Source organism: Dasypus novemcinctus, chromosome 11 (assembly GCF_030445035.2).
Source record: "Dasypus novemcinctus isolate mDasNov1 chromosome 11, mDasNov1.1.hap2, whole genome shotgun sequence".
Taxonomy (NCBI): Eukaryota; Metazoa; Chordata; class Mammalia; order Cingulata; family Dasypodidae; genus Dasypus; species Dasypus novemcinctus.
In genome coordinates, this window is record NC_080683.1 from 27,984,372 (window position 1) to 28,004,067 (window position 19,696).

Here is a 19,696-nt window from a genome sequence, read left to right on the forward strand (position 1 = left end):
TGGGGACTCACTTCCTAAAAACTCAGAAAGGTTGAAATTTTTACTGGGATTGTGTTGAATCTGTACATTGCTATGGATAGAACTGACATTTTTATGATATTTATTCTTCCAATCCATAAACACAGAATGTCCTTTCATTTATTTAGTTCTCCTTTGGTTTCTTTTAGTAATGCTTTATAGTTTTCCTTGAAGTCATTTACCTCCTTGGTTAAATTTGTTCTTAGATACTTGATTCTTTTAGGTCAGGGGTTCTTAACAAAGGGTCTGTGAGATTGAATTTAAATTAAAAAACATTATTCTTGAAGGGATGTACTGATGCTGGTGTGATATAGTTATTAAATAAGACACAATATAGTGTGGACTTAGTAAGGGATCTGTGGTTTTCACCTGATTGGCAAAGGGGACCATAGCACAAAAAAATGTTAAGAGCCCCTGTTTTAGGTGCTATTGTAAATGGACTTTTACTTGATTTCCTTTTCAGATTGATCATTACTAGTGTACAGAAACACTACTGACTTTTACATGTTGCTCTTGTCCCTCACCACTTTTCTGAATTCATTTAATCATTTTAATAGCTTTGTTGTAGATTTTACAGGATTTTCTGTATATTGGATCATGTCATATGCAAATAGGGGTAGTTTTACTTCTTTCTTTCCAACTTGGATGACTTATTTCTTTTTCTTGCCTGTTTGCTTGAACTTCAATGTACAATGTTGAATAACTGGTGACAGTGTGCACCCTTGCCTTCTGGCTCTCAGCGGTAAACCTTTCAGCTTTCACCATTGAAGATGATGGTAGCTGTGGGAGTTTCATATATATCCTATATCATATTGAGTAAGTTCCTTCTGTTCCTGGTTTTCTAAGAGTTTTTATCAATGAGGGATGCTGATTTTTGTCAAATGCTTGTTCTGCATCAATTGAGAAGATCATGTTATTTTTCTCCTTCATTCTGATAATGTGGTATATTACATTAATTGATTTTCTTATGTTGCAGCACCCTTGCATACCAGGGATAAATCCTAACTGATCATGGTGTATATTTCTTTTTATGTGCTGTTGGAGTCAGTTTGCTAATACTTTGCTGAGGATTTTTGCATTTGTATTTGTAAGGGATATTAGTCTGTATTTTCTTTTTATGTGATATCTTTATCTGGCCCTGATATTAAGGTGATGTTGGCTTTACGGAGAGAGTTAGGAAGTGTTCTTTCCCTTCCATTTTGGGGAAGAGTTTGGGCAGGATTGATATTAATTCTTTTTGGAATTTTGGTAAAATTTACCATTGAAACCATTGATCCTGAGCTTTTCTTTGTTGGGAGGTTCTTGAGTACTGATTCAATCTCTTCACTTGTTATTGGGCTATTGATATCTTTTATTTCTTTGTGTATCAGGGTAGGCAGTGCTTGTGCATTTAAGGAATTTGTTCATTTCATCTAGGTTATCTAATTTGGTGGTGTATAGTCGTTAATAGTATCCTCTTATAATTTTTTTATTTCTGTGTGACCAGCAGTAATGTTCTTCCTTTTATTTCTCATTTTAGTTATTTGCATCTCTTTTTTTCCTCTTTTTAGCCTAGCCAAAAGTTTGTCAACTTTATTGATCTTTTCAAAGAACTAAGTTTTCATTTTGTTGATTCTTTCTATTGTTTTTTAATTCTCTATTTTAGTTATGTCCACTCTAATCTCCATTATTTCCTTCCTCTACTTGCTTTGTGTTTAGTTTGCCCTTCTTTTTCAAAATAATTGTATTCTGTTATTGTTGAATGAAGTGTTCTGTATATGTCCATTTGGTCTAACTGGTTTAACTATCAGTCAAGTCTTCTATTTTCTTATCAATCTTCTGTCTAAATATTCAATCCATGATTGAAAGTAGTGTTCTGAAGTTTTCTGCTATTAATGGAGAATCATCTCTCTCTCTTGTCAATTCTGTCAATATTTGCTTCATATATTTTAAGTTTCTGCCATTTAGTGCATATGTATTTATAATTGTCTTCTTGTTGAATTGCCTCCTTTATTGGTACATAGTGGCCTTCTTTATCTCTTAAAACAATTGTTTTTAACTTAAAGTCTATTTAATCTGATTTTAATATACCTATTCCAGTTATTATTATTATTATTGTTATTTCATGCTATATTTTCCTATCCTTTCACTTTCAACTTACTTGTGCCTTTGAATTAAGGTGAGTCTCTTTCAAACAGCATATATCTGAGTCGTGCTTTTTTTGTCCATTTTTCCAATTTCTGCCATTAGACTGGAGAGTTTAATCCACTACATTTAAAGTAAGTGCTCTCCTGAGAGTCTACATGTTGCTCAAATGTGGCCTCTCTAAGAGTCAAACTCAGGATGTAAATGCATTACCTTCCCCTCAGTGTGGGACATGACTCCTGGGGATGAGCCTCCCTGGCACTGAAGGATTATTACCAAACACCAATGAGCAATGCAACTGGAAAAAGACTTTGAATTAAAAGGGGGAAAAGGTAAAGACAAATGAGTTTATATGGCTAAGAGACTTCAAAGTGAGTTGGGAGGTCACCCTAGAGGTAATGCTTATGCCTATCTCAGCAGGATCTCATAGACTGCCAGAGTACATGTTACCCCAAATAGCGGGACTCCTGAGGGCTCAGAACCTATGGTCATGGCAGATAGCTCCAGAGTTTGGTGCCTCACTTGTGTGCCCTACTTTAGATTATGTGTTCCTGAGTGTGACAGAGTTGGACTCAGATGTGACTTCTCTCCATATGCCTCTTCGGTCCCTTCTATTTGAACCTATAGTGTGCTGAGTTGGTGGGTATAGGTCAAAGAGATTTGAACCTTTGGGCTGTCCATGTGTCAGCTGGGCCCTGAAGCTCAGCAGAGTTGCAACACCTACTCTCCATTTCATTGGACTCACCCAAGACAACCACCATACCAAGAAACTGAAAGAATCTACAACTGCAGGCAAAAGAGTCCCATCCATCACCTGTATGGGATTGTGGCCCCCTCTCAGTTAAAGGTGGAGTGGGCATCATGATCCTGGAATCCTCAAGATTTGAGAATAAAGTATGGACTAGGATGAACATACTGGTATTCTTCTATAGACTTATCGATATTCTAGCAGTGGAAGAAATTATATCACTGATGTGGAGACAGTGGCCACTAGAGGTGCTGAAGGCAGGGAGAGGGAAAAAGAGGTGTAATACAGGGGCATTTTGGCACCTAGAATTGTCTTGAATGACATTGCAATGACTGATACAGGCCATTATATATTCTGCCATAATCTGCAGAGTTGAGTGGGAAAGAGTGTAAACTATAATGAAAAGTATAATCCATGCTTAGTGGCAATGTTCCAAATGTGTTCATCAATTGCAGTGAACACATCACACTAATGAAAGAAGTTGTTAATGTGGCGAAGGGTGGGAGTTGTGGGGAGTGGGGCATATGGGAATCTCTTATATATTTTTGTGTAACATTTTGTGTAATCTAAGTATCTCTTAAAAAATAAAAAACATATTAAAAAATTTAAAAATACAGAAAGTACTGATAATGCTGATAATGTAGGACTTCTGTCATTTTGCTATTTGGTCTTTGGAAGTCTTAAAATACCTTTTTTCTCTTAATTCTTCTATTAACACCTACTTTTATATTTATTTGACTTTTTGTAATTTACTCTTTTGATCCCCTTTCTGTATTTTTTTCATATATTTTCTTTGTGGTTACCATGGGACTTAAATTTAACCTCATAAATTTATAACAGTCACATTTTATTTGATACCAACTTAACTTCAATAGCATACTCATATACTGTTCCTATAACTGTCTCCTGACACTTTTGTTTTACTTATTACAAATTATATCTTTATATTTTGTATGTCCAAAATTATAAATTTACCATTACAATTATGCATTTGCATTTTAGAAGCTGTTAAGAAGTAAAAACTGCAGGTAGAGATAAAAAAAATACAATGTGATATTACTAGCATTTTTAATTACCCATATGTTCACCTTTATGAGAGATTTTATTTCTTTATACCGCTTTGATCTACAGTCTAGTCTTTTCTTTTCAGTCCGAAGGCTTCCCTTTAGCATTGTTTACAGAAGAGGTCATGTAGTGATGAACACCCTTAGCTTTTGTTTACCTGGTGTATCTAAATCTCTTCATTTTTGAAAAACAGTCTTCCTACATACAATTTTTTGGTTAGTAATTTTCTTCTTTTGGTTCTTTCAGTATTTTGTTCCACTACCTTTTTGCCTCCATGATTTCTCTAAAGAAATATGCACTTTATCTTTTTTTGACTCCCTTGTACATAATGCATTGCTTTTCTCTGGTGACTTTCTGAATACTCTCATCCTTGACATTCAACAGTTTGACTACCATATATCATGGTTTAGTTCTCTTCAAATCATCCTGTTTGGAGTTTGTTGAGTTTCTTGAATGTGTATATTCATGTATCTCCTTAAATTTGGGAACTTTTCTGCCATTATTTCTTTGAATATTCCTTCTGCCCTTTTCTGACTTTCTCCTTTTAATTCTCCCATAATGCATATATTTGTATGCTTGTGGTGGCTCTGTTTGCTTTTTTAAATTGTTTTTTCCTCTCCTCAGCCTGGTCCATTTCAATTTTCTTGACTTTTATTTCACTGATTCTTTCTTCTGCTACCTCCAATCTGCTATTGAAACCCTCTTGGGAATTTTTCATTTTAGTTTTTGTGGTCTTCAACTCCAGAATTTCTGTTTCATTCCTTTTGAAAGTTTCTCTTTATTGAGATTCTCATATTGTTCATTCATTGTTTTCCTGATATCCATATCCTTTACTTATTTCCCTATATTTTCCTTCATCTCCTTGAACATATTGAAGATCTCTCCTTTTTTAAATCTTTGTCTGGTAGGACTAACATCTGCTATTCTTTGTTGACAGCTTCTGGATTTTTATCTTGTTCTTTGGATTGCCATCATTTCCTGTTTCACTTTTGTCTTACAATAATTTGTTGCACATTCTACATTTAATTCTTTAATGTGCTAATCCCGGGATTTAGTCTCTGAGTTGTTTGTTCCTTCCATTTATATCCTGGTATTGGTAAGAAAGAGATTTCCTTGAGTTCCAGGTGCTAACTAAAACATACAAGCCAATGCAAGAACCATTTTTCAGTCTTTGCAAGTTGTCTCTGCACTGGCTGGTGCTTTCCTTCAGAATATAGTTATCCTGTCAAACAGATCAGCCTGAAGTGAATATGAAGTTGAAGGTCCTCTTGTCTTTTCTGAGCCAGGGTCTTATCCTTGGCTTGTGCTTTCTTGTTGCCATAGGAATTCCCCCATATTCAGGAACTTGAATGTCCCCTCTACTCCCTGTGAAATTGACTTTCTCTCTTTCATTTGGCACTCTATTGTAGAATTTAAACAGGTAATCCTTTTCCCCAGACCACTTTGACTTACTTGTTTCTTACACTGTTTTAGCTAGCCATAAGCTCCTTCATCTGCAAGCAATTTCTAGGAAGGTAATCCCTTGACAAGTTTCTTGGTTCCCATCTTTCATTGTGCCAGCCAATATAAAGGAATCAACTTACAGTCACTCCAGTATATGCATAGGTTTTATTCTACTTCCTCCAAAATAAGGCCAGGGACTATAATGGGAGCACAGGATGGCTCCACACTGTTCTGGGGAGAGGATGGGGGAAGTGTCAGCAAGGGTGCCACACACTTCTACTGTTTTTAAAGTTGACTTGGTAGCCAGTTACTGCTACTCTTCAATTATTTTCCAAAATTTTGAGGAAGATGGCTCTGGCAGTGGCTTATAATGCTATGTTGGTAGTCTCTCTTGGCCTTTTTTTTTTTTTTTTTTTTGAGGTACTGGAGCTGGGGATTGAACCTAGGACCTTGTATGTGAGAAGACAGTGCTCAACCTCTGGGTCACATTGACCAACCTGAGTTGGTTTCTTCATTCATTTGTGTGTCTTTTTTTGTTTTTAGGAGGCACCGGGGACTGAATCTGGACCTCCCATGTGGGAGGTGGGTGCCTAACTGCTTGAACCACATCTGCTCCTTGCTCATTGTGTCAGCTCATTGCATCTTCTTTTCTTCTTTAGGAGGCACCAGTAACCAAACCTGGGACCTCCCACATGGGAGGTGGGCCCCCAACAGCCTAAGCTACATCCACTCCCCTCTTGACCATTTTTTTAAAGATTTATTTTATTTATTACTTCTTCCCACCTCACCCCTCATGCTTTGCACTTGCTTTGTCTGTCTTCCTTGTTTCTTCAAGATGCACCAGGAACCAAGTTCGAGACCTCCAATGTGGGAAGGAGGTATCTAATCACTTGAGCCACCTCTGTTCCCTGCTTTGTGGTGTCTCTCATTATGTTTTTCTTCTTGCATCTCTTGTTGTGTCATATTGTTGCATCAGCTTGCCATGCCTGCCCATTGCACCAGCTCGCTGTCTTCTTTAGGAGGCAGCAAACCAGGACATTCCATGTCATAGGCTGGGGCCCCTCAATCACTTGAGCCACACCCACTTCCCTCTTGGACATTTTTGAAGATAATTTTTATTCTCTTGTAGTATATAAGAGGATGAAGAACAAAAATAGATTTTTTCTCCATGTGAAAAGGGAAAGAAAGTGCTTAAAATGTGTTATCAAATTCTCATTTGTACTATTCATCTTATGTCAAATCACTCCATTATTCACAATCAGGCTCAGAGCATCATAATACGTTACTTGGGAAACAGACTTGGCCCAGTGGTTAGGGCATCTGTCTACCACATGGGAGGTCTGCGGTTCAAACCCCGGGCCTCCTTGACCCATGTGGAGCTGGCCCACACGCAGTGCTGATGTGCGCAAGGAGTGCTATGCCACGCAGGGGTGTCCCTATGCAGGGGCCCCACGCACAAGAAGTGTGCCCCAATAAGGAGAGCCACCCAGCGCAAAAGAAAGTGCAGCCTGCCTAAGAATGGCGCCACCCATACGGAGAGCTGACACAACAAGATGACTCAACAAAAAGAGACACAGATTCTTGTGCCACTGACAATAACAGAAGCGGACAAAGAAGAAGTTGCAGCAAATAGACACAGAGAACAGACAACCAGGGCAGGGGGGGCGGTGGGAGGGAAGGAGAGAGAAATAAATAAATAAATCTTTAAAAAAATAATAATAATACGTTACTCATGTAATTGGGGCTAAGTTCTGATGTCTCTATGTGTCTGCAGTGCCAGTGAATTTATGGGGCTCAAGCCAGGTGTTCTAATTGATTTCAGCAGGTGTTCTCTAACTTCCTTTTACAAATTTGTTATCAAATAGGATTTTTATAATGTCAATATAATAACAGATACTCTTGTTCCTTGCATCTGAAGAGGCACTGAGGACAGGTGGTTGGCATGTGTGGGAGTGTAAAATGTTTTGTGACCATTTGCTGTAGGACAGGTTGTGCCTCTTTGTTGAAAGACTGGCTGAACATATTGGCACTTAATCAATGCATGTTGACTTTCTTCCCAGCTGTTTGTTCAGCAGGTCACCACAGGTTCATTAGAGGAAATTTTGCCTCACTGTGTTCTGCTAATGCCAACTATATTTATTTGTTCTACTTCTGCACTTAATTTAATATTTTGTTGATCAACCTATGTCACATTAATACTACAAGGAAAATAACCTGAGCTTGTATAGATGAGTGTAAAGAGATAAAAGGTTGACTCTTCCATGAGCCTATTAGCATTGCATAAAGCAGGGGCTCTCAAAGTGTGTCCTTGGACAAACAGCACCTTGTCCCTTGGAAACTTGTTGGAAATGCAAATTCTTAGAAGACCTACCAGGTACACTAAATCAGAAACACTGGTGCAGAGGCTCAGGGCCCAGAAAGCTGTGGTTTAACAAGTTACAGGTAATTCTGATGAACACTGATATTTGAGAACCACAGGCAAAGAGAAGCATTCATTGACTAATTCTTTTGATCATTAATTAAAAATTAATAGTAATTTCTACTATGAGCCAGGCACTGCCAGGGACATCAGGATGCTGTTGGCATAAAGGGAGTTAACAAGACCTTTTAACAGAATTGTTCTAGGGACCAAAACTATAATGTTGATTCCAACACTGACCCATAGATTAGAGAACTGGTGACTTTAAAAATAGTGTGACTGGCTCAACACAAAAATTTTACTACCATAAAATTGGGTCAAAAAAGTATTATTTTCCAAAAGGACAAAATGATTTTTTCACTTACAGCTGGTTGAAATACTCACATTTGAACTATACTGCACACAGTTTTTTCAACAAGAATATGACCGTTCATATTTTTGTTAAAAGAAAACATTTTATAACAGTTTTAAATATAAAAATCATTTCTAAATATTAAGCATGGAGAGAATTCAGAGTCCTGCTACATTGGGTCACACATTTGCTTAATGACAGATCAAGGTCTAGAACAGTCACATGACCTCAGGAATTATTCCTGGAAGAATAGTGGTTTTCAAACTATTAAACCCATGGACCCATGAAATTATATCCACAGACAGGGAAATATGTCACACCCCCAAAATAAACCTACAGACTGCTCAAGAAACTTCTCTGTTGTAAATTGAGGTTTTAAGTAATATTTTATTTGATAAAACATTTGCTGTTCAAAAGTTCAAAAACCACACTACCATGTTGTCTTGTTGGGGAAGATTCTTACTTGCTCTTATTGAAAATTAATTTTGGCTTAGAGCTATAAAAACACAGATAATAATAGTATACACACAAGTATGAGAGTCCACGCATTTAGACAAGATTTAAAATGAGACATAAAGGGGTAAATATTATTCTACCACTGTTCTTGCCCAAAGCCATCTTAGCATTCTTTTTTTTTTTTTAAGATTTATTTATTCATTTATTCCCCTCCCCCCCCGCCCCCCCCCCCCCCGTTGTCTGTTCTCCGTGTCTATTTGCCGTGTCTTCTTTGTTGGCTTCTGTTGTTGTCAGTGGCACGGGAATCTGTGTCTCTTTTTGTTGTATCATCTTGTTGTGGCAGCTCTCCATGTGTGCGGCACCATTCCTGGGCAGGCTGCACTTTCTTTCACGCTGGGCGGCTCTCCTTACGGGGTGCACTCCTTGCACGTGGGGCTCCCCTATGCGGGGGACACCCCTGCGTGGCACAGTACTCTTTGTGCGCATCAGCACTGCGCATGGGCCAGCTCCACACGGGTCAAGGAGGCCCGGGGTTTGAACTGAGGACCTCCCATGTGGTAGACGGACGCCCTAACCACTGGGCCAAGTCCGCCGCCCATCTTAGCATTCTTAATGCAGGGAAAGCTTTTGGAGGTCTGGTCTCTCTGCTGTCACATGCCTTTCCTACAACTGGTGTTTTCCTCTATAGTAGTTTGACTGAAGGAGGCAGAAGGGTTATTAACTGAACTCCAGGAACAAAAGTGAGGAACAATACCTTTATTTTCTGTTCACAGACTTCAGGTTGCAGAAAAATGGTGGTCTGCAAAAATTTTGCTTTCTTCTATTAGTTCATCCCAGACACTGAGACTGGAAGAACATGCTTTACTTCTCAGACAATGTAGGATGATATCTTGGAACAAATTATGCTATAGTTGCTTCAACTGCTGTTCATATAGCTCTTAAAGCACATTGTAGTTGTTCATAAAAATAACATCTTATCTTTTAGCTCTAGGTTATAATCCTTTGAAAACTTCAGTGGTTACATTAACCCTAATAAATCCAAAACTTAAAAGGACTCCTTATAATTTTTCCATTTTTTTTGTAAGTCTGCACGATACTTTTGCTATGATTTACATTTATTCAGCTGTCAATTTATAACGAACTCATTTCTATTGTAGGTTCCATGTGTGGGGCAGAGTAGAGTATGCTGTGTCAGGGGAAATAGCTAAATTTAGTGAGCATAAGACAGTCACTAACTCTCTACAAGAAATATCATTTAATCATCATAACAACACTGTGATGTAACTATAATAATTTCTCTCATTTTGTAGGTAAGCAAACCAAGATTCTCAGAGTTTTAGCAACTATCAAAGGTGAAACATTAATAAGTGCCCAACTCTGTTTGATACAAATTGTGTGTGCTTAATTGCTATATTATCCATTCCAGATACTATTGATTGCTACAATTTGAAAGATCAATAATCTAAGGAATAATAAGGGTGAGTGACAATATTGCCATATTCATTGTCAAAATGTAAGCCACATGTCTCAGGCATTTCTTATACAACAAATAAATTGGAGAATCAAGGATGAACATGGGCTCACCATCCAATACAATGACTAGACACAAAGTGGCGATTTAAATTTACATTAATTAAAATTTAATAAATTTTAAAATTTAGTTCTTCAGTCTGACTAGCTGCATTTAAGGGTTTAGTAGCCACACGTGACTAATGGCTACCATATTTGGAGAGTGTAGATATAGAACATTTGCTTCATAACAGAATATTCTATTAGCACTTCAAAGTCAAAACAGTAATAGAAAGCAATATTACTAAATGTATTCTATTACATTTATACCCACATACACACTAGACTTCAGATGCAGACACATTGAAATGCAACTTTCCATATTAAAATTATAGCAAAATACAAAAGCAATCTCTGTTATGTATTTCGATTTTGGAAAATAAAAGCAATCTCCTTTGTAGAAGTTCATCAAAAATTGTTCTTCTCAAAGTTTTCTAAATTAAGGGCATTGCTCTAAACTAATCTTTAGCAGCTATGCAAGGCTAAATGGGGAAAACACATCCATGAGATATTAATTATCACAGCTCCTTATATAAGAAACCAAAGGGCATAAAACCAAATTAAAATATATCATCTCTGCTGTGACTTCTGGTGCTATGCTTTCTGAAACATTCTCTCTCCTTTAAATCTGACCTTCTATTGCTTCTTAGTGCATAACAACCAGTCCATTTGTTCAGAGCTTGAATTTTAAGGCATATTTTATAACTTAGAATTTATTTGGCTCTTTATGTTCCCCAATTAGTATATGAAATGGGAGGGGGGTGGAATATGCTACCAAGAGCAGGAAGCACTACTATAATGAGAGGTCATTTAGATTTTATGGTTATTTCTACTCCTAGTAAAATGAGGTGAAATGAGAATGATAAAGTTAGAGCTAGGGAAAGCTTACTGGAATTAGAAATACCATGTTCATCTTTCTTTCATTTTTTTTTAACAGGCTACTAAGTAACTGCTGCCTGAGAAGTTTCATCTCTGCAGCGAAATACAATGTGCATATAAGCAAAATAAAATTACCTAAATGTGCCTGTGATTTCAGTTTATGTTTGAATGGGCCTGCCTGGGAACCAAAAAGTGCTGTAACTGTGTCTCTCCTATTTAGGTTGCCGATACATGTCAACACCCTCAATGAGATAGCTTGAAATATTGGTAAACTAGGCCAGTATTGCTGATGTTCAATTTAGGCTTCAATATTTAGTAGTAAGATCAGAGCAGAGGATCCCAATCGGAGAGTTCACTAGCTAAATAGGCTACTGATGTGTTTTGTTTGGCCAGTAGAGTGGATTTTGTTGATGATGTTGATTTGATTGTAGAAATTTGCTGTTTTCAGGTAATATTAATACCTTTGTGGACTCTTCACTTAGGCATTCTTCCCTTCATTTCCAACATTATTCACACCCAGCACCCCCACCTACCTAGCCCCCACCATTTGAGTTTCCAAATCTTGAATTAGATTTTTATTCACGTAAAAATAGTTAGGAATCTTACACAGAAAGACATGAGGGGGAAAAAATTGCTTGAAAATAGCAAATTTTAAGTACATATACCAGGCAGCTGCAAAATCCTAAGAACTGAAATATACAAATGTGAGTATATAATTACTTAACATAATAAACATTAAACATTATAATAATTCAAATTATACCAAATTCCTATGAGTTAGGTTTTTTTTAGGAGGCTCCAGGTATTGAACCCAGGACCTTGTACATGGAAAGCAGATGCTCAACCACTGAGCTACATCTGCTCCCCTTATGAGCTAGTTTCAAACCTGCAAATCCCAAGCTAGCCAAGAGTCTTTAGACATGGATGATTAGGTGTTTCTATTTACCATCTTTCCTTGTCTAGTGACTTTTTAAGAATGCTATAGGGGACATGTAGACTTCCTTATGACTCAGTGTCCAGTAACTATTATTTCTTTTATATATATATATATATATATATATTATATATATATATATATAATAAACCTTATTTTTAAAGAGGTTTTAAATTACAGAAAAATTATATCAAATGTATAAGGGAGGGGAGCGGATGTGGCTCGGGTAGTTGGGTGCTTGCCTCCCACATGGGAGTTGCCAGGTTCAGTTCCCAGTATCTTCTAAAGAAGATGAACAAGACAGCAAGCTGACCCAACAGGCTGGTATGGCAAGCTGATGCAACAAGGTGATGCAACAAGGAAACACAACAAGAGACATAACAAGCAGGGAGCAGATATGGCTCAAGGGATTGGGCACAACCCTCCCACAGGGGAAGTCCCAAGTTCAGCTTCCAATGCCTCCTAAAAAGAAGACAAATAGACACAGAGAGCACACAACAAAAAGATACAGAGAACAAATGGCAAGTGCAAACAATGAAGAGGGGTGAGAAATAAATAAAGCTTTATAAGGAATTCCCATATATACCACATTTCCCCCTATTAATAACATCTTACAATACTGTGGTACATTTGTTACAACTGATGATCAAATATTGAAGCACTGCTACTAAGCAAGGTTATATTTATCTTATTTTATACTTTGCACTGTACAGTTTTACAGGTTTTGACAAAATGTATAATAGCCTATTACTGTCCTTGCAATATTGTGTAGAACAATTCCAATGTCCTAAAAATACCCTATGATGGAATGGGGGAGAGTATGGGCCATGATGTGGACCATTGACCATGAGGTGCAGAGGTGCCCAAAGATGTACTTACCAAATGCAATGGATCTGTCATGATGATGGGAATGAGTGTTGCTGGGTGGGGAGAGGTGGGGTGGGGGTGGTGGGGTTGAATGGGACCTCATATATATATTTTTTTAATGTAATATTATTACAAAGTCAATAAATAAAAAAAAAATAAAAAATAAAAAAAATAAAAATACCCTATGCTCCACATATTAGTCCCTCTTCCTTCAGAATCTCTGGTAACCACTATCTTGATATCAAAGTTATATGTTCTTCTTTTACTACAATAACAATTAAGTTTGCTTCGATCTATGGTTGTATTCAGTCCTTATGTTTTTTTTATTCCTCAACCTTGAGGATTTGGGGATGGTAATGTTCACTCTACCTCAGACTGAGAGGAGCTTAGATCATACAGGGTAGATGGAAGGTACTATATTGCTTGTGTTGTAGATGCACTCTGCTTTGGGGGATGGGGGTTTTCCATCATCATCACTTTGTTCATTGTCCTGTGCAAGTCCAATGAACTGGAGAGTAGGTATTGGCCATAACTCTACTGAGATTCAGGGATCAGCCAGCATATGAAGAGACTGAAGATTTACATCTCTGGGACATATATTTAATGGGTATAGTGCTAATTAAAGGTACAAGTAAAAGGGATAGAAGAATCATGTGTACGGAAATTATGAACGAGTCAAACTCTGTTATCTTGGGGACATTGGTTGTGATATATTCCAAGGTAAGACCCACAGATAGGGTGCTGATATCATGGGGTTTTGCACCTTATTTAGTGTCCAGATATCTCTAGAGCAGTCAAGAGCACCCTGTTTTTGAGGCTTTATTTACTGTGGCAGTTAGTGAGATCCGCCTGAGACATACAAAAGTGTTACTTCTGGAATGACCTCCCAACTCACTGAAATATCTTAGTCACAAAAACTCTTTTGTATTAAATGTTTCTCTCTTTTGGTCAAGATCTTTCCAAATGCATCACTGGTTGGTGCTTGGTGTTAGTCCCTTGGTGCCACGGAGACTCATTCCCAGGAGTCATGCCCCACACCAGGGGGAAGGTAATGAGTTTATTTGCTGAGTTTGGCTTAGAGAGAGGCCACATTTGAGTAAAAAGGAAGTTTTCAGGAGGTAACTCTTAGGCAATAGTTATTAGGCTGTTTCAGTTTTACAAGAATAAGGTTCATAGTTACAAGCATAAACATGGAGGACTTGTCATATTGGTCAGTTTTCTTTTATTAGGCATTGCCTGTGTGCTAGAGAGATTCTTGCCCCTCTATTTGAGAATGTAGTAAGACTCCCCAGTATGGGAGTTTAAAATTTTGTTTATCGTTTGGGTCTCCACCCACTGAGATAACACCCTCTGACTAGATGAACACGTTCATATTCCATAGAGGCATGCCCAGGTGCACCCTTCCCCACACATTTCCCCACCACTGACTCTCCCCTGCCATAGTTGCCAAAACAACATTTTCACAATTGTATTCCCAACCACAGATTTCCACCTTCCCAGAGTTTACCTGTTCCTTCTTCCAGGCCTCCCCCAGTTCCATGGGTAGCCAAACCTACCCACCCACAAACCCCACTCACCTTCACACTCTGGTATGGTTAACCCCACTTGCAACCCTGCACACCACCATCATCCCCATTCTTTGTCAGACCACTCCAACCACCTTATCATAGATTCTGCCCAGACTGAGCATCAGCTCATCACTGTCTATTCCCTTTCTATCTCCTGGTAATTTATCTTCCAGACTCTTACCTCTGTGAGTCTTCTGATTATCCTTAGTTCACATCAGAATAAGTACTGTTTCTAAAAGGATTTGCTATTCCCCCATAAGTCTTTATAACTTCACTTCTTTGTACCCTTTCCTGAGTTCTTTTCTTGTAGGCACATAACTCCATACTCCTTCATACATTCTCTCTCCTGGTTTCTATTGCTTGCCACTCTTGTTTCTTCTACAGTCATTTGGCTTTCTTTCTAATCTCAGGCTGCTCACACTTCTCAGGCTTCACACACACACACATTTTCTTCTGTTCTTGTTACTGCCTATCCTTGAGTTCACTCTATGCAGCTGCTTCTAGGATGTGGGTCTTCTGGACATTCTCATTTTCACTCTTTACAAAGCATTAGAGTGGGTATTTATCTATCCATCTGTCTGTATATCCATCCTTTCTTCTTTTCCCCCTAGGAATATAAAACAAGCTGGTCTTTTCAGTCCTAGGAACAAGTTCTCCATTTGGCTAAGGGGAAAGCAGGAGAGTAAACACAAGGCATATGAGTAATGAAGTGATGTGGACTGTATTATAGTCCAGGCCTCCTCATCAGAAGGGAAAATGGAAAGCTTTCAATTCTGTATTTCTAAAAATCTTAATTATTATTTTCTAGGAAAAAAATAATATGACTAAGAGGAGGACAACATTTTTTTTATCCTTGTATATAAAGTCAGTTTTCTGTTTCTTCAGTCTTATAATGCTCATATTTTCTGATGGATCATTTTATAGTAGCATACTTTTCCTAATCTGTTATTAAGAGATGCTTACTTAAATCATAATCATCTTACTAACTGAGATTTTTAAATACTTTTGACTATTTCCTTTTATTATATTTTTGAATTGAGATTAAACTATCTAATACTACACTGTCATATTCTTCCTGCCTCCCTCCCCCTTTTTTTCCAGAATATAGCATAAAGGTACATTAGTGTTAAGGAAATTTTAGCTTGTATTTATAATTCTGAGAATAGGTAAAGGATAGACATGTGACTAATCCCTAAAACTTTGAGATTCATGAATTAGAACATGTGGATTTTCAATCTTTTTTTTAGAACTTCATCTATTTAATTGGTAGCTCTTGTTTTTAATTTCAACATAGTGACCAGGAAAGAGGTAATGAATTCACTGCTTCTATCCCAGGGAGCAGCATTTAAATTTAGCCATTTCCCCCATAAAGCACATCATATTTTATGTAACCTAGTGCCTATAAACTCTCCACAGTCATTCCTGTGTGTTAGCTCCAGGGTGCAGAGTAGGCTCTTCCCAGGACTGTGCAGTGTAAGTATTTTAACACAAGTGGCACTATGAATAATTTATAGTTGTTCAATTTTAGGTCTGAATTAAGAAATTTGGAAGCAATTTTAGCCTTTGGTCTAAACTAAATAGCTATCAAAAAGAGCTTATTTATTTACAGCTCCATGTTGTAGAATAACCAAACTTACTTTCCCCTAATTTTACTCTTTTAACAGATGGTGTTGCCCTCTATGATTTCTTTTAGGATTAATGTTATATACTCATAACTTCCACATTTTCTCTTTGTTTAGATATTCACATTTCTCTGTTTCTCTTTGCCATGGTTCCCTGGTCTAACCCCTATAAGTACATTAGGAATACAGCTAGAACTTGTTTTAAGTTAATAGGCTTGAACTATCTTCAATCAATGCACCACTTGAATTAGCACATTTTTCTCAGCTCTTTCTTGCTTAATATTCTGCAGCCGCCCCATACCTTAATTCCACATCCAGTCTCTAATTAAACTGAACTAAGCTGATTATAAAATAATTACAATTTCCTCTATCTTACTTGAATGGTCCAATCAGCAGAAGACATTGCACCAGATTCATAAGTGTTTAAGACAAGCCTACACAGTTTAATGGACTTATTGAGAATACAATGGAATAATTGCTTAATAAGACTTATCACTGGGCAATCAAAAACTGTCAGTCAATTTGGCTTTCATGGACAACATTGAAATCTGGTTCTTTTAAACTTTTTAAACATTAACCAATACAACTGCTTTAAAATAATGTATCTAAGAGGCCTCACATATCCAGGAAAAATAGAAAAATGAACACAGAGTGGTTGAAGGGTGGTGACTCTTTAAATTCATACTCACTACTATATAATCAAAGCCTAATTGCACTGATAGTGATTCATAAGCACTTGTAATATAAGGGTTAAATTATAGCAAACAAACATGAACAGTGATAGCTGAGGACATATTGGTTTGGGTTTGTCTCTTCACATGAGGCTGGTTTGTTGCTTCTACACAGGTAGAATGTAGAAGGAAATTGCACAGAGAAAAACAATAATGGATTAATGAAGTAAAAAAAGTTGTCAAAACCAACTAGATTTTCTCTTTCTCTGTTTTCCTTCCCTTCTCTCCTTTTTCAACTCTTTCAGTTCCATGTTTATCAGAAGAAGAAGAACTACAACTATTCAATGTATTGGATAGTTTGTCCTTAGATCCCAGGGGAAATCCATATTTGTTTTGGCTGATACTCAATAGCTAATTAGCCTTAAACAATTTGCTAAAAATTTGAACAGAGGCCTTTTTTCCTTAAAAATTCCCTCTGAGGCAGTCTAAGAACCATCCTTCCAGAAAGTCTTGCACAAAGGTTTCAGACTCCTGAGATCCTGGAGCTGAATGTGTTCTTTTTAACTTGCTAGCATTCATATGGGCTAAAAACTGTGTTTTGCTTATGTAATTGAATATGATAGTAATTATGTCTGACATTTATCGCTGGCTTTCTATATATTAAATACTTATTCTCAGCATTATTTGCATTATCTTATTTAATCTTTATAAAAACACTGGCATTATTATCTCCATTTTACAGAAGACAGAACTGAGGTGGAGGAAAATTAAATAGATTTTAGGTGAAATTTAGGGTAACAGCATTGTATATCTTTATTAAATTAAAAGAGGCACTGTCTGGAGATAAAGTTTTAGTTTTGATTGATCCGAAGACTGTAGAGGAAACATACATTATATGAAAAAGAAAATAGAGAAGACCAATTCCCTGGAGAAACAATGTTTAGAAACATAAACTCTGACTTCACAGCACGCAGAAGGCAATTTTAATCCGCTGAAGTTTAGGGAAGTGTTTTTAATAATTTTTAATAATTATATATCATAACTAAAAATTAAAACACTCCATCATGACCCAATTTTCACAAAATTACACATATATTCATGAAAAATTTTCATTACACAATATTTACTCTTACTACATGCAATACACTTGCCTATTTCTCATTTTATTCTATTTTTTAAGTGCTGTTGGGAACCCATAAGTTGATTTCAAAACCCACCAACGGGTCATAATCTGCACTTTGAGAAACAAGCTGGTTTGTAGAACAAAAGATTAAAGAACCTCAAGATCCAATTATTTGGCATCTGTGTAGAGTTATATTACATTTCACCACACTCTGAAATTTTCTCTTACATGCAAAAAACCTGAAGATTCTCTCCAATGATATTTCTTGGCTGCACTTCTAAACTAGATGTGAATTTCCCAGTGGAAATGTGGAAATGTAATAATGTATTCCTTTTGGTAATGGGCAGCACAAAACTGTGGAAGCCTAGCTGCTGTTAGATAAAGGATAGGTTCAAAAGGCAGAAAAATTCTAAATGTTAGAGTGGCATGACTGACCAGAGAATTAGACAGAAAGGGGCACTGATTTGGGGAAACAAGCATCAATAGTTTTATAGGAATATTGAAATTCTGTCTGCAGAGATTTTTATAGCTGGGACTAACGGGGAAAGGGAAAGCAGGACTCACCCAGTAGGGACAATTGGTAGCCAGCTAAACAAGAGGTTACATAAAGGAATTGGGCTAACTCTGGACACTGATGAGTGTCCAGATCCAAACTGAAGATATCATTGCTGCCAGATCCCAGCAGAGGGAGACTCCAGACAGTGGCGAAGTTCAATGTTAGGCAGACCTGTTGAGGCTCTGTGGTGGTGGTTCTCTAGCTTTAGTGAGTTTGTTTAAAACTCCAGTTCCTGACCCTTACCCCCAGAAATTGTGATTATGTGAGACCCAGGATTCTGAGTTGTAACAAGAGCTCTGATGTAGACATTGCATAGCCATGGCTTGGAGCAAGCTCCAAACAGAAATGGTGACAATGGACACATGACAGGGACTTGATAGTTTCTACAACCTTTTGAAAAGACCATATTTCAATGGGAATTCATATTCTCAGGACTTACCAGGCAGACTGAATGCCAGGACTAGAGTGGTAAAGCGATGGTATGGAACAATACTATGCCTGCTATAGAGGTCAAAGCTGCTTCCCAAACTTGGAATGTTTTGCTTGATAGTGTATATTGTTGGCTATATGTGACTGGACCAGGCAGAGATATAAACAAGCCTTACAAAAAACCAAAAGAATCACTTTATGGAGCATGGGAGAAAATTCAGAGACAACTTTAGTTTAGACCAAAGGTACAATTAAAACAAAACTAGTCCTCTCTGGGGCCAGAAAGAAGATAATAAGACAACTAGTATTTCCTAAGCGCCCTGATGAACTCTGATTCATTCTGCCATTTCTTACCTGCATAAGTTTTATCAAAAATCACTATCAACAAATACAAAGAACATCTTGTTGTATTCTAGTATTGAGTGGAACTGGGTAGTTAAAATATAGTATTAGTAAATATCTTGGGTTGCGCATAACCAAAAAGCCCTTATCAGGTTACCAGTTGATAGTATGGTTTTTGGAGTCAGACTTGAGTTTGAGCTCTTACTCATCCACTTTCAGCTATTTGACCTTGGGCAAGTTACTTGACTTGGACAGGTCTTATTGTTTGCAAATATAAATTGGAATGAGAGCATGTTTCACACTGCCCATCTTTTACCAAGTGCTCAGTAAAGGTCAGCTATTATTATTACAAGTGATTTGAGAGTAAAGTAGCAAGTACTTACAATTGATTGAGTATCTTGCTAAGTCTGGCATTGTATTATGCATTCAACATGTATTATCTCTAATTCTCATAATGACACTGTTAGATGCATTCATTATGTTTTTCAGAAGAGAAAATGAAGTCTTAACA